Genomic DNA, 11,866 nt, shown 5'->3' with positions numbered 1-11,866 from the left:
TTTGTATGTAGCTTTAGGGGCAGTTAATAGTGTTGGGCCAGGAGTTGGTTCAAATTTGGAATCTGACATTAGCTATGTCACCTTAGTCAAGTAACATAAACCTGTTCCCGTCTCAAGAAGTTCATGATATAATGGGGAGACAAGCAAACAAATATGTAAAACAAGCCATATACAAAATAGGAGATAACTAATACAAAGAAAGCATTAGAATTGAGACATTGAAAAGACTTCTTATAAAAGGATTTTGTTTGAAACTTGAAGAAAGCTAGGGAATTAGGCAGCTAATTAATATAAGGTGGCCCATTACATCTTCTAGATTTACTCCCAGCCGTGATGTGAATGAACATTGGTACTACTTCCAGAACAATTTTTACTGTATTACAGCTGTTAGTACAATTTTAATAACTATATCTGCTCTGCAAATAGCAATTATTCAGTGTGTCAAACAGTTGTGTCTTTCAGGGCTTTCTCCCTTGACTTCTACAACCAGCAATCACCAGTTACACCCAGTGAAATTGATTCTACAAGCACTCTGCTTTTTACTCCTGTACTCCTATAACCACCATCATGTCTGGGACTATATGACCACCCCAAATACTGACTCGGTTCCTTTACTTAATGACTTGATCAATACCACTATTACTTTTTACTTCACAATTTTCCCCCAGAACTACTTCCACGTTTCCTTCTACCACTACTGCCCATTTTGGTGACACTTCCAGAATAAGCTCTACGGCAAGTTTCTATTTAACAGTTTACTTGACAAGTACAATTGGTTAGGACACAATATAGTCTCCCAGGATTACCTTCTTCATGGAACCCACTACCACATCTGAAGCCAAATCAAATCAACAGCCAATACACAAATGGTGGATACTGACAATAATAATAGGTACTATAACAATGCTTTAAGTTGTTGAATCTAGCTGACTTTAAAATTGGACTAGACTCAGAAGGACCTTCTAGTGTTCCTTCCAGAGTACCTACCATCTTTAGAACCATAAAAAATTATCAAACACTTAGTGATATTGGCACTACATTTACTTTACAAATTACAAATGCTACTGCTGCTCCCACTGCTATTTCTACATTAATTGCCAACAAGACTGGTAGCACTAGTGTTACTTCCAGGAGAATTTATATTGAAACTCTCCCACTACAACTGACTATATGATGCTGGTAACTACACTGTCCTAGACACACTAAAATCTTCCAGGATTGTTTCTACCAGCATTTGAAACTATAATAGCCACTTCTATCACTCCAGTTTCCATTAGTGATAAGTGACACTATTAGAACATGACTACAGCTGCTAAAGTTTGTATGTAGCTTTAGGGGCAGTTAATAGTGTTGGGCCAGGAGTTGGTTCAAATTTGGAATCTGACATTAGCTATGTCACCTTAGTCAAGTAACATAAACCTGTTTGCCCTGGTTTCCTCAACTGTAAAATGAGGAATCCCAAGGTAATGATTAAATGAAATTACAAAGGACTTAGTAGTGTCTGGCACATAGAAAGTGTTAGATAAATGTTAATTACTGGATTGAAACATCTATGCTAGACTGAATTGTACTAACCACCCCACATCAAAACCACTATAGATACTCATTGCTATCATTCCCACTAAATATTAACATCAACACCCTGATCTGGTTTAGAGGGTAACTTACTTAGATGAAGGTTAGATGAGACTGGTCATTTTCAACTATGATTCCATATTCTCTCTTCAGACTTTGCTTGTAGTGTTGTGGCAAAACGGAAGACCTTGGGACCAAAACTACATAGAACACATTTATGAAGCTCAGGATGTATAAAATATTTCATTCCCTTTATTTATAGTTTACCCACAGTTGTAACTCGCCAACTACTTGGGAGTTCTAGCTCAGGACTTCATGGTCATTTCAGAATTGCTTAAGTATCTGACTTGGCAAGAAACCCTATCAAAATCACAAGTTGACTATAAGAATGTACATCAACAAGGATCTGGATTTAAACCTGTTTTGGTTATCTTGGCAAAATTACTCAACACGTGAGCTTTAGTTTCTCATCTGAAATAAGGGTTCCTTTTATGCCTAATTTTGTGGCCTCCACTGGAATGATAGGAATAATATTAAGCCTCAGCCACTCTCATGTCAAGCACTATTTAGTCGGTCATCACCTGCCTTGACAGAATGGAGAAACTAGCTGCTTCACTCACCATGATCTAAAGCCATTTTTTTTTTTTTTATTCTTAATTTCTTTTAACAGTAAGTGCTATGAATGGCCATTAGGTGGCACCTGAAAACCAAACAAATATGTAACAGGTACTTAGTCGTGTAGAGGAATAGCTAAAGATGTGAAACAGCACAACTGATCTCTGCACACTCTTGGGCTGACAAGGTCCCAGAACCATTCCTACTTGTTCATACTCTTGCCCATCTTCTGTTGGAACTAGCCCTGGCTAACTCCTAGAAGCTGAAGGACTGTTAGGAGTTATGTCCTAGTATAGTATCATGTTAAATATAGTGAGGGAGGAGAAGTGAGAGTCTGTTCCCTTTTCACAATGTGTGTCCATGTATGATATGGCAGTGAATAGCTACAAACTTAGAATTTTTCTAGTATAAAGATAGTCAATTGATTCCCCTCCCCACTCCTTATATGCAGGCAAAGGTTACCTGCCATATCTTCCCATAACTAAAACAAACATCATTTTTAAACTGAAAATTTATTAAATTTTTTAATAAAAGTAACTTTTAGGCTGAAGGTCAAAGAAGAGACCCCACAACTGTGGCGTGGAAATGGTCTTTCTGAATGAAAGAAGCAGAACCCCTTTACGCAGGGTAGTGTCCTGATAAAAATACAAACTGTTTGCCTGCCAATGGTTTCCAAGTTCACTGGCATCAAGAACTCATGTCAATCTTTTCAGAATGGCCCCCCAACAGAGGGGAAAAAATAAAGATCAGAGATCACAAGTCATGTATGTCTATAGAACTGACAGTGCCCTTTTCTCTGGAATGTTTAAGGAGTCCTTGCTGGTTGTCTGGATAATACATTAGTGGCATATTAAAGCTTCTAAGTTTCTCCCAAGAAGCTAGTTTTTGAACAAAAAGTCCAGTTTTATCAATCTACTCATTTGATATATCCGAAGCACATTATCTCTCTAGTGATAAGATGAGGGGGAAAAGCCCCTACATAGACACCAAAAAAAACTTTATTTTGTTATCAAATAACTCAGTCCAATGATCCATTTAATATTTACTTCCGAAGGAGGACCATGGAGCCTTCTCATCTTAGAGAGCTAAAGGGATTTTTCAAAGGACTAGATCAGTCTCAAATGCTACTGACACTGAATTGGTCATTTCAGAGGACAGTCTCAAGTCTCTTGACATATTAGGCATACTTTTCTTGGGGATAAAATAAGGTTACTTTGATTGACCAACTAGGACTCCATCAAGAAGTAAGGATTAGGAAAGGAGTGAAGAAGGGCAACACCAAAAGTCTTTGTTGTTGCACTCTGCAGTTCAAGCAAGGAATGACGTTGCTTCTGAAATCATTTCCATGTTCCTTCTCCAGTAGGACTGTTTTCATAGAGATACTTTCTTGGGGTTACAGATTAGGAATTTTTAAATCTTAAACACTGATAGTCTTCTAGGCCCACATCAAGGTCTGTCATGGTGGAAATCTTCACCCATCTTCTGTTATATATATTTCTTTGATTACAGGAGTGATGCTAGTTCAATCCTATAAACATAAAAATCCCCAGAAAATGAGAAAACTGCAGTATTTTGAAAAAGAGGCCAAAGATATTTTTCTAATTTGTTCTGAACTTAAATACACAGACAAAAACATTTTCAGGTACACAGCACAAGATACAGAGAATTCACTATTAAACCATGAATTTACATTCACTTTTGATTTAAAAAAAAAAAAAACTTCTTAAAGAAATGCTTCGTTTTAAGTTCTCCATTCTCTCCTACGCTCTTTACATTTCTTCCTTTCCTTCCCACCCTATCCCAACGATGTCTTTCATTATGTATATACATTTGTAAAACTAATCTGTGCATATGCCACTTTTCTCTATAAGCAGAGCCATTGCCATTCAAATCACCTACAAAGGACATAACACTTGACATATTACTATTAATGTATACAAAACTTGGTTTTGCTAATTTTTTTGTTCAAGTCTATTTTTCCAAGATAGAACTCATTTCTTATAGTCGATGTTCCATCCTAATCCCATACCATAACTTTAGCCATTCCCCAATTGACGGGCATCCCTGCAATTTTCATTTTTTTGGTAACCTCAAAAAGATGCTAATGAATATTTTTGAAGATATAGGATTTTCCCCTTCTATCATCTTTGGAAACAGATCTACTAGTCTAGCAATATTACTTGATCAAAAAGGTACAGGCAGTTTTAATAACTCTTTGAGCATAATTCCAGATGGCTCTCCAAAATGGTTGCATCAATTCACATTCTACCAAAAAAAAAAAAAAAAAAAAATCCCATTTTTTTTTTTTATATCTCCTCTAACATGTTTTCCCCTTCTATCATTTTAGCCAATCTGATAGCCAATAAGAAATTTCAAGATTGTTTTAATTTGCATTTTTCTAGTCATTGATTTAGAGCCTTTCCATATGACTAAATTATTTTAATATCTTCAAAAATTGACTGGTCATATGGCATCATTTTATCAAGTTCTTCACATATTACATGAGACTTTTCCCATCCATAAAAATTCCTCTACCTTTCTGCTTTCCTTCTGATCTTGGCTATGTTTGTTACATTTGCATAAAAACTTGTTAATTTAATATAATCATATTTTTCAATTTTATATCTTTCAATGCTCACATTCATAAATTGTTCATTTATCCCTAAGTCTGATAGAAAATAGGGTCTCATCAGATTTTCCCCATTTCTCGTTTATGCCTATTTTAAAATCAAACTTTTAAGATGATTGCTATCCCCCTTTCTCTTTTTATCAGCTGAAAGGATTCTATTGCAGCCCTTTATTTGAACTATTTCTTATAAACTTTGATCCCAAATTACTCCTACCTCCTCGATCTACACCTCTTAAAAAAAAAAAAAATCGCTCCTATTCTTTAAGTTGACCACATCTATCCCACTGCCTCGCCCTCTATAAAATCTAGAGACCTTATATCTAAATATTTTCTGATGAGAAGAATAAGGATGGGTAGACCACTACCAGCCTTCCACCCCCCACATTCTTTGTAGCCAGTTTTTCCTTTCATGCTTCATTTGTATAATGCTCAGCTCCTCTTTACCTCTCCCTACCTAATTTCATTTATTTTAGAATCAACTCATCATATAACTCACACCTTTCTTTCAAACTATGATGACAGATTTAAGAATTTTGATATGTCAACAATTTGATCTTATTGAGTCCCTTATGCCTGATCTTGACTGTCCTGGATCTTAGACATCAAATTTTCTATTGAAGTCCTGGTCTGTCACAAATAAGATTTTTTCCACTTTAACTGTCCATCTTTTCCTCTGTTCAGGATTATACTCAGTTTTGCTTGGTAAGTTATTTTTGACTCCAAATCTTGGCTCTTTTCTTCTTTGAAAATGTCCAAAGCACTGCTATCTTCATGTAGAAGCTGCTAGGTCTTGCATTATCCTCAGTTAAGTGTAGTTACATGTTTCCCTTATGTTGTTTATAATATTTTCTCCTCAATCTGGAAGTTTGAAACTTGGCTGAGTTTTCATCTTGGGATCTTTCAGTTGGCCCCCAAAAATACTCATAAACCCAAATAGTATTTTCTGACAAAGACAATTACTAAGCTGAAGTTCCATCTCATACCCTGCAAAATGAACAAAGATTACAATTGTTAGAAGTGAATATTAAAGGCATTGTGAGAAAATGGGCACTAAGACATTGTTGAAGAAACAGAAAGTGTGAATTAGTCCAATATAATGCATTATGCAAATAACACACATTAAACTACTGATCCTATCACTCAAAACATACTTCAAGATCAAGGATCATAAAGAATCCAATTTTAGATACTGATTCAGGTGGATTTTTCTTGTCTACTTTAACAAAAGGTACTACCCTCACCCCAAATAAGTCTGTCTTTGGCCATTTATCAATTGAGGGATGGCTTTTATTCTTATAAATTTGAGTCAATTTTCTATATATTTTAGAAATGAGGCCTATCAAAAATCTTGAATGTAAAAATTTTCTCCCAGTTTTCTGTTTCCCTTCTAATCTTGGCTGCATTGGTTTTGTTTCTACAAAAGCTTTTTAATTTAATATAATCAAAATTATCCATTTTGAATTTCATAAACTTGTCCAGTTCTTAAGTCAGAAATTCCTTCTTTCTCCACAGATCTGAGAGTTAAACTATTCCTTTTCTAAATTTGCTTACAGTATCAACCCTTTATGTTTAAATCATGACCCTATTTTGACCTTGTCTTTGTATATGGTATTAGATGTTGGTCAATACTTAGTTTCTGCCAGACTATTTTCCAATTTTCCCAGCAATTTGTCAAAAATGAGTTCTTATCCCAAAAGCTGGAGTTTTGGGGTTTATCAAACACTAGATTACTATAGTAATTGACCATTATGTCTTGTGAACTAAACCTATTCCACTGATCAATTACTCATTTCTTAGCCAGTACCAAATGGTTTTAATGACCATTGTTTTATAATACAGTTTTAGGTCTGGTAAGTTATAGCCTTACTTCCTTCACATTTTATTTTCATTAATTCTCTTGAAATTCTTGACCTTGTGTTCTTCCAGATGAATTTTGCTATTAGTTTTCTAATTCTATGAAGTAATGTCTTAGCAGTTTATGGCCCTGAACAAGTAAATTTATTTAGACAGAATTGTCATTTTTATTATATTCGCTTGGCTTACTCACAAGCACTTAATATTCTTCCAGTTGTTTAGATCCAAATTCTTTGTGTGGAAGGTTCTGTAATTGTGTTCATATAGTTCCTAGCTTTGTTTTAGCAAGTAGATTCCCAAATATCTTATATCAGCTATAATTATTTTAAATGGAATTTATCTCTTGCTGTACTTTTTTTTTGGTAACACAAATGTTGATAATTTATGTGGGTTTATTTCATATCCTGAAATTTTGCTAAAATTGTTTCTAGTAGTTTTTTAGTTGATTCTTTATGATTCTTTTAAGTATACCATATATCATTCACAAAGAGTGATAATTTCGTTCCCTCATTATCTATATTCCAATTCTTTCAGTTTCTTTTTCTTATTGCTAAAGCTAAGATTTATAATAATATTACTGAATAGTAATTACTAAATACTAAAAATACTGGTAATAGTGGGCAATCTTGTTTCACCCCTGATCTTACTGGGAATGCTTCTAGTTTATCCCCATTACATATAATGCTTGCTGATGGTTTTAGATAGATGCCACTTATTTTAAGAAAAACTCCATTTATTTCTATGCTTTCCATTACTTTTAATAGAAATGAGTTCTGGATTTTGTCAAAGACTTTTCCTGCATCTATTGATTTAATCACCAGATTTTTGTTAGTTTGGTTATTGATATAGTCAATTAGCTAATAATTTTCTTGATAATGAACCAGCCATGCAGTGCTGGCATAAATTGTACTTGGTCACAGTGTTTTATGCTGGTGATAAATTGCTGTCATCTTTGATATTTTATTGAAATTTTTGCATCAATATTCATTCATTAAGGAAATTTGGCCTAAAATTTTCTGTTTTGATCCTTGCTGGTTTAGGTATCAGCACCATTTGTCATAAAAATAATTTGGTAGGATGACTCCTTCCATTATTTTTCTAAATAGTTTGTAGAGTATTGAAATAATTGTTCTTTAAGGTTTTGGTAGAATTCACTTGTAAATCCTTCTGGCCCTGGACATTTTTTCTTAGGGAGTTAATCACTTGTTCAATTTCTTTTTCTAAAATGCTTCTATATATATAATCTATATTTTTCTAAGTATTCATCATTTCACTTAGACTATCAGATTTATTGGCATACAGTTGGGCAAAATAGCTCCTAATTATTGCTTTAACTCCCTCTTCATTGGTGGGAAGTTTACCCTTTACATTTTTTATATAGGTAATTTGGTTATCTTTCCTTTTTTCTAATCAAAATTAACTAAAGGTTTATCTATTTTATTGGATTTTTCTCATGAAATCAACTTAGTTTTATTAGTTCAACAGTTTTCTTATTTTCAATTTTATTAATTTATTTATTTTAGAATTTCAAATGTGGTATTTAATTGAGGGGGTGTTAAATTTATTTTGTTTTGTTTTTTATGCTTTTTTCTGGTTGCATGTCCAGTTCATTGATCTTTTCTTTCTCCATTTTATTCATGTAAGCATTTAGAGATTAAAAAAAAAAAAGAACTGTCTTTGCTGCATCCAATAAATTTTGTACATTGTCTCATTGTCGTTCTCTATTGTGTCTATGATTTGTTTTTTCATCCACCCATTGTTTAGGATTAGATTATTCAGTTTCCAATTAATTTTTGGTTTATTTTTCCACAGCCCTTTACTACATATAATTTTTATTGTATTTACTATCTCTGCGTTTCTGCCTTTTATTGTGAGGTTTTTATATCCTAACACATGATCAAATTTTAGGACATAAAAACCTCACAATCTAATGCAGAAATATTCACCTCCTTTTGTAAGAATTTGATCATTTTCCCATTTAAGACAATAAGTTTAATAACATTAAGTATCTTATGATTAGCTTTCCCAACAACCTTCTTTCGTTTCTTCCAATTCTTACATTTCAAAGTCAAATTTTCTAGGTAGGTATGGTCTTTGGAAATCTGAAAGTCCTTCAGGTTCAAGAGAGAACACACTGTACTTCTGCACTCATCTAAGAGCTGGAGAAAAAGTCACTCCTTCCTCAAAAGAGAACTAGGTTTGCACCCATGTTTAGGGACATTCCCAGACCAAGTTCCTTGAAAACTCTACCACTTTCACACAGCTGCTTTCTTCCACAAGTCTGGTGAAGTAGAAGGGTCCTGGAAAGGAGATTGCAAAATTAAAAAAACTCCCTGTAGTCTGGACAATCATCCATCCTCCATCTTCACTATTCAATTCCATAATCCTTCCATTCTCAAGCAACTATAGTATCCTAGGTCTGCAGATAAATCCTAAATTCTACAAAATTCAAATACTAAGTGACTGACTTAATAGACTGTTAATTAAAAAAAAAAAAAAAGCTACATAGAATTAAGACTTGCAAAACCATTTACAACACCTCTTTTGATCCTCCTGATAACCCTGGAATAGATGCTACCACCTCAATCTTATGAGGAAAACAAGTAACTAGCCTAGTCAAATAACTGTCAAGTGGGACAGTTTTAACAAATTTTCTTGAAGACATATGGATGTAGCAAAGCATTTCACCAGAAACTCAATTCAGCAAACCCTAGAATTATTTCAAGTCAGGCACCAATTAACAGCTAAAACCGCTAACGTACTAGAATCTAAATAGCAAAGATCACATCACATCTGTGACCCCATGGACCAAAGCACACGAAGCCATCTCTTCTCTACAAAACCTCTGTTCACCTCCATTGCTTCTCCTATCTCTTTATCTGTTAGCCTTCAATCTTTTGCAACATCAGAGTCTCCTCCATTGATTCCCACTTTCTCCTAATGTGCCTAAGGAATTTAGGCTTCAAATGTTTGTCCTTCCAATAAATACCCAAGTATAGGGGTTGGGAGTTCAACCCCTATATTATATTATATTCTCATTCTCATTCTCATTCTCATTCTCATTCTCATTCTCATTCTCATTCTCATTCTCATTCTCATTCTCTCTCTCTCTCTCTCTCTCTCTATATATATATATATATATTCTTAAAAGGAAGGGGCTTAGAGAAGAGGAGGCCAAAAACCATAACTGGTTTTTGGGGGAGGGGAGTCCCCCCCAAAGTGGGGGCAGCTTGGTTAACTCCAGGTTTTGCATCCAACGCCGGGTTTCAAAAAAAAAAAAAAAAATCCAAGTTCTATTTATTCTTTTTGTCAAAGTGGGCAAATCACTCATCACTTTGTTCTCCATTTCCCATCAGAAAGGTGGGGGAGGGAGTGATGAACCCGAGAGTCTCCAAAGTCCCTTCTACTTGTGGATCTGCCGATTCTTTAGAAGAGCCAATTCGACAATTAACTCTTCCTCCCAATGGGAGACAATTTGCTTCATCTAACTCCGATTCTTAGCTCTAGAGCTTTCACGAATTGTCCAGAGCCACAGACGGCCGGCATTCCTGGACTCCAGGACCTCCTGACTGAGGCATGCTTTCTAAGTGGGAGGTACAAGGCGGCTAAATACAAACGCAGTTACGCATGCCACGTATATTCAAATTTATGCAACATACACACATACGTGAACACGGATCATTTTAAATGCGAGAATATAGTTTTACAAGTTAGTCAAAGACACCCTTCTTCCAAACCCCATGGAGAAAGAAACAAGGTTGCTTTGATCACCTGAGCAAGTAGAGCACCGTATCCCTGCCCTCAATTAACCTTGATTTCCTTTTACCTGGAAAAGAGGAGCCATGTCTTTCGGGCAGCAACATTTTCTAATTTGGGAAAGTGTTATTAACGTTTTTATAGAGCTGCGGAGAGGGAGAGAAAACATGGAGGAAGGAGGAACTCGAAAAGAGGGGAAAGGGACAAAAGGGAGGAACATAAAAGAATAAAATAGCAAGGGAGTCGTATACAAAGGGACAAATTAAATTTAAAGCGATACAAAGCCCCAAACGGAGGTGCCGAGACACAAAGCGAATGAAGACAGAGTAGGAGTTCTAATAGAGAGAACAGGGAAAGCGATCTGCCCCCCAGGACGCAGCGCTGCCCGAGGCTTTGGCACTTCGCTCGGAGGGTTCCACCCCGGCTCCCTCCAAGCCCACTCTGTGCTGCTCAACTTCCCCTCCTTACAGCTGTAGCCAGGAAAGTCAGGACGAATCAGCCGGCGCAATCTTCTTAAACTTACGCCTCTTCCTCGGCCAGCTAAAATCTCAGTAAGACTCTGTCGCCGGCCCAGAGGTATATACGCTCCAACTCCCGCAGCACGTGTATTTCCTCCCACGTGCTTTGTGACACGTGTACTTCCGCCCACGTGACTGGGCCGCAGGTGTTCGGCTCTCTTGCCTGCGAGCTGCCCTGGATCCTTGCCCCAGTCCTTCCCACCTATTCTGCCCGCTTGGGCTTGCGGTGCTTTAGGGAATTTCCAGGTTCTGTTTTGTATTTGTTTGTTTGTTTGTTTGTTTGCAGTCTGGGGGCGGGAGTGGGATTACTGAGGTCCTAATTTTAAAAGAATCTTTAATTTTGAATCTGAGTTACTTTGAAAATATATAATCTAAATTTATATTTCAATATAGATTACATATTTCAACATAGATTATATAATCATATAATTACAATCCTATGTATTTTTTACAGAAATTATTCAAAGAAGGGGTTAGATACAAAAAAATTTAGGATTTTCATATGTGTGTGTATGTATATGTTTTGTAGGCTAAGTGAACACAACAAAACCAATCTATAATAATTCTTGTTGAAAGTTCAAAGGAGGAAAACCAAGGGGTTCCAAGGAAGCTGGAAAATAGATTCCACAAATTACCTCACAAAAATCTGGCTTCTAGTGGCTCTGAGAAGTAAGCAGGGTTGGACTTTATAGTCCTTTTATGTTGCTCTAGAAGCTAAGAAGCACAGTCAAGTTTTTGATTGGAACCTTGGAAATTGTTCAATCTTGTCCAATTCTTCATGACTTCTTTTGAGGCTTACTAAGCAAACATACTTTAATGGTTAGCCATTTCCTTCTCCAGATCATTTTAGAGAGGAGAAAACTGAAAAAGTTAAGTGACTTGTCTAGGATCATGTTGTAAGTGAAGCTGGACTTGAACT

The 11,866-nt window shown here is 35.7% G+C and overlaps 1 long non-coding RNA gene across 1 annotated transcript; it reads right to left on the bottom strand.

Annotated features, from left to right (window-relative positions):
- Nucleotides 1–2,683: 2,683 nt before the first annotated feature.
- On the bottom strand, nucleotides 2,684–10,991 carry LOC127560888 (uncharacterized). Its single transcript, XR_007953427.1, has 2 exons — nucleotides 10,898–10,991; nucleotides 2,684–5,803 (listed from the first exon to the last, which is right to left on the bottom strand). It is a non-coding gene; the product is annotated as an uncharacterized LOC127560888 (long non-coding RNA).
- Nucleotides 10,992–11,866: the final 875 nt, after the last annotated feature.

This window comes from Antechinus flavipes, chromosome 1 (genome assembly GCF_016432865.1).
Source record: "Antechinus flavipes isolate AdamAnt ecotype Samford, QLD, Australia chromosome 1, AdamAnt_v2, whole genome shotgun sequence".
NCBI classification, from domain to species: Eukaryota; Metazoa; Chordata; class Mammalia; order Dasyuromorphia; family Dasyuridae; genus Antechinus; species Antechinus flavipes.
The sequence above is the reverse complement of the archived record's forward strand: the minus strand, read 5'-3'. Positions and strand labels throughout refer to the sequence as shown.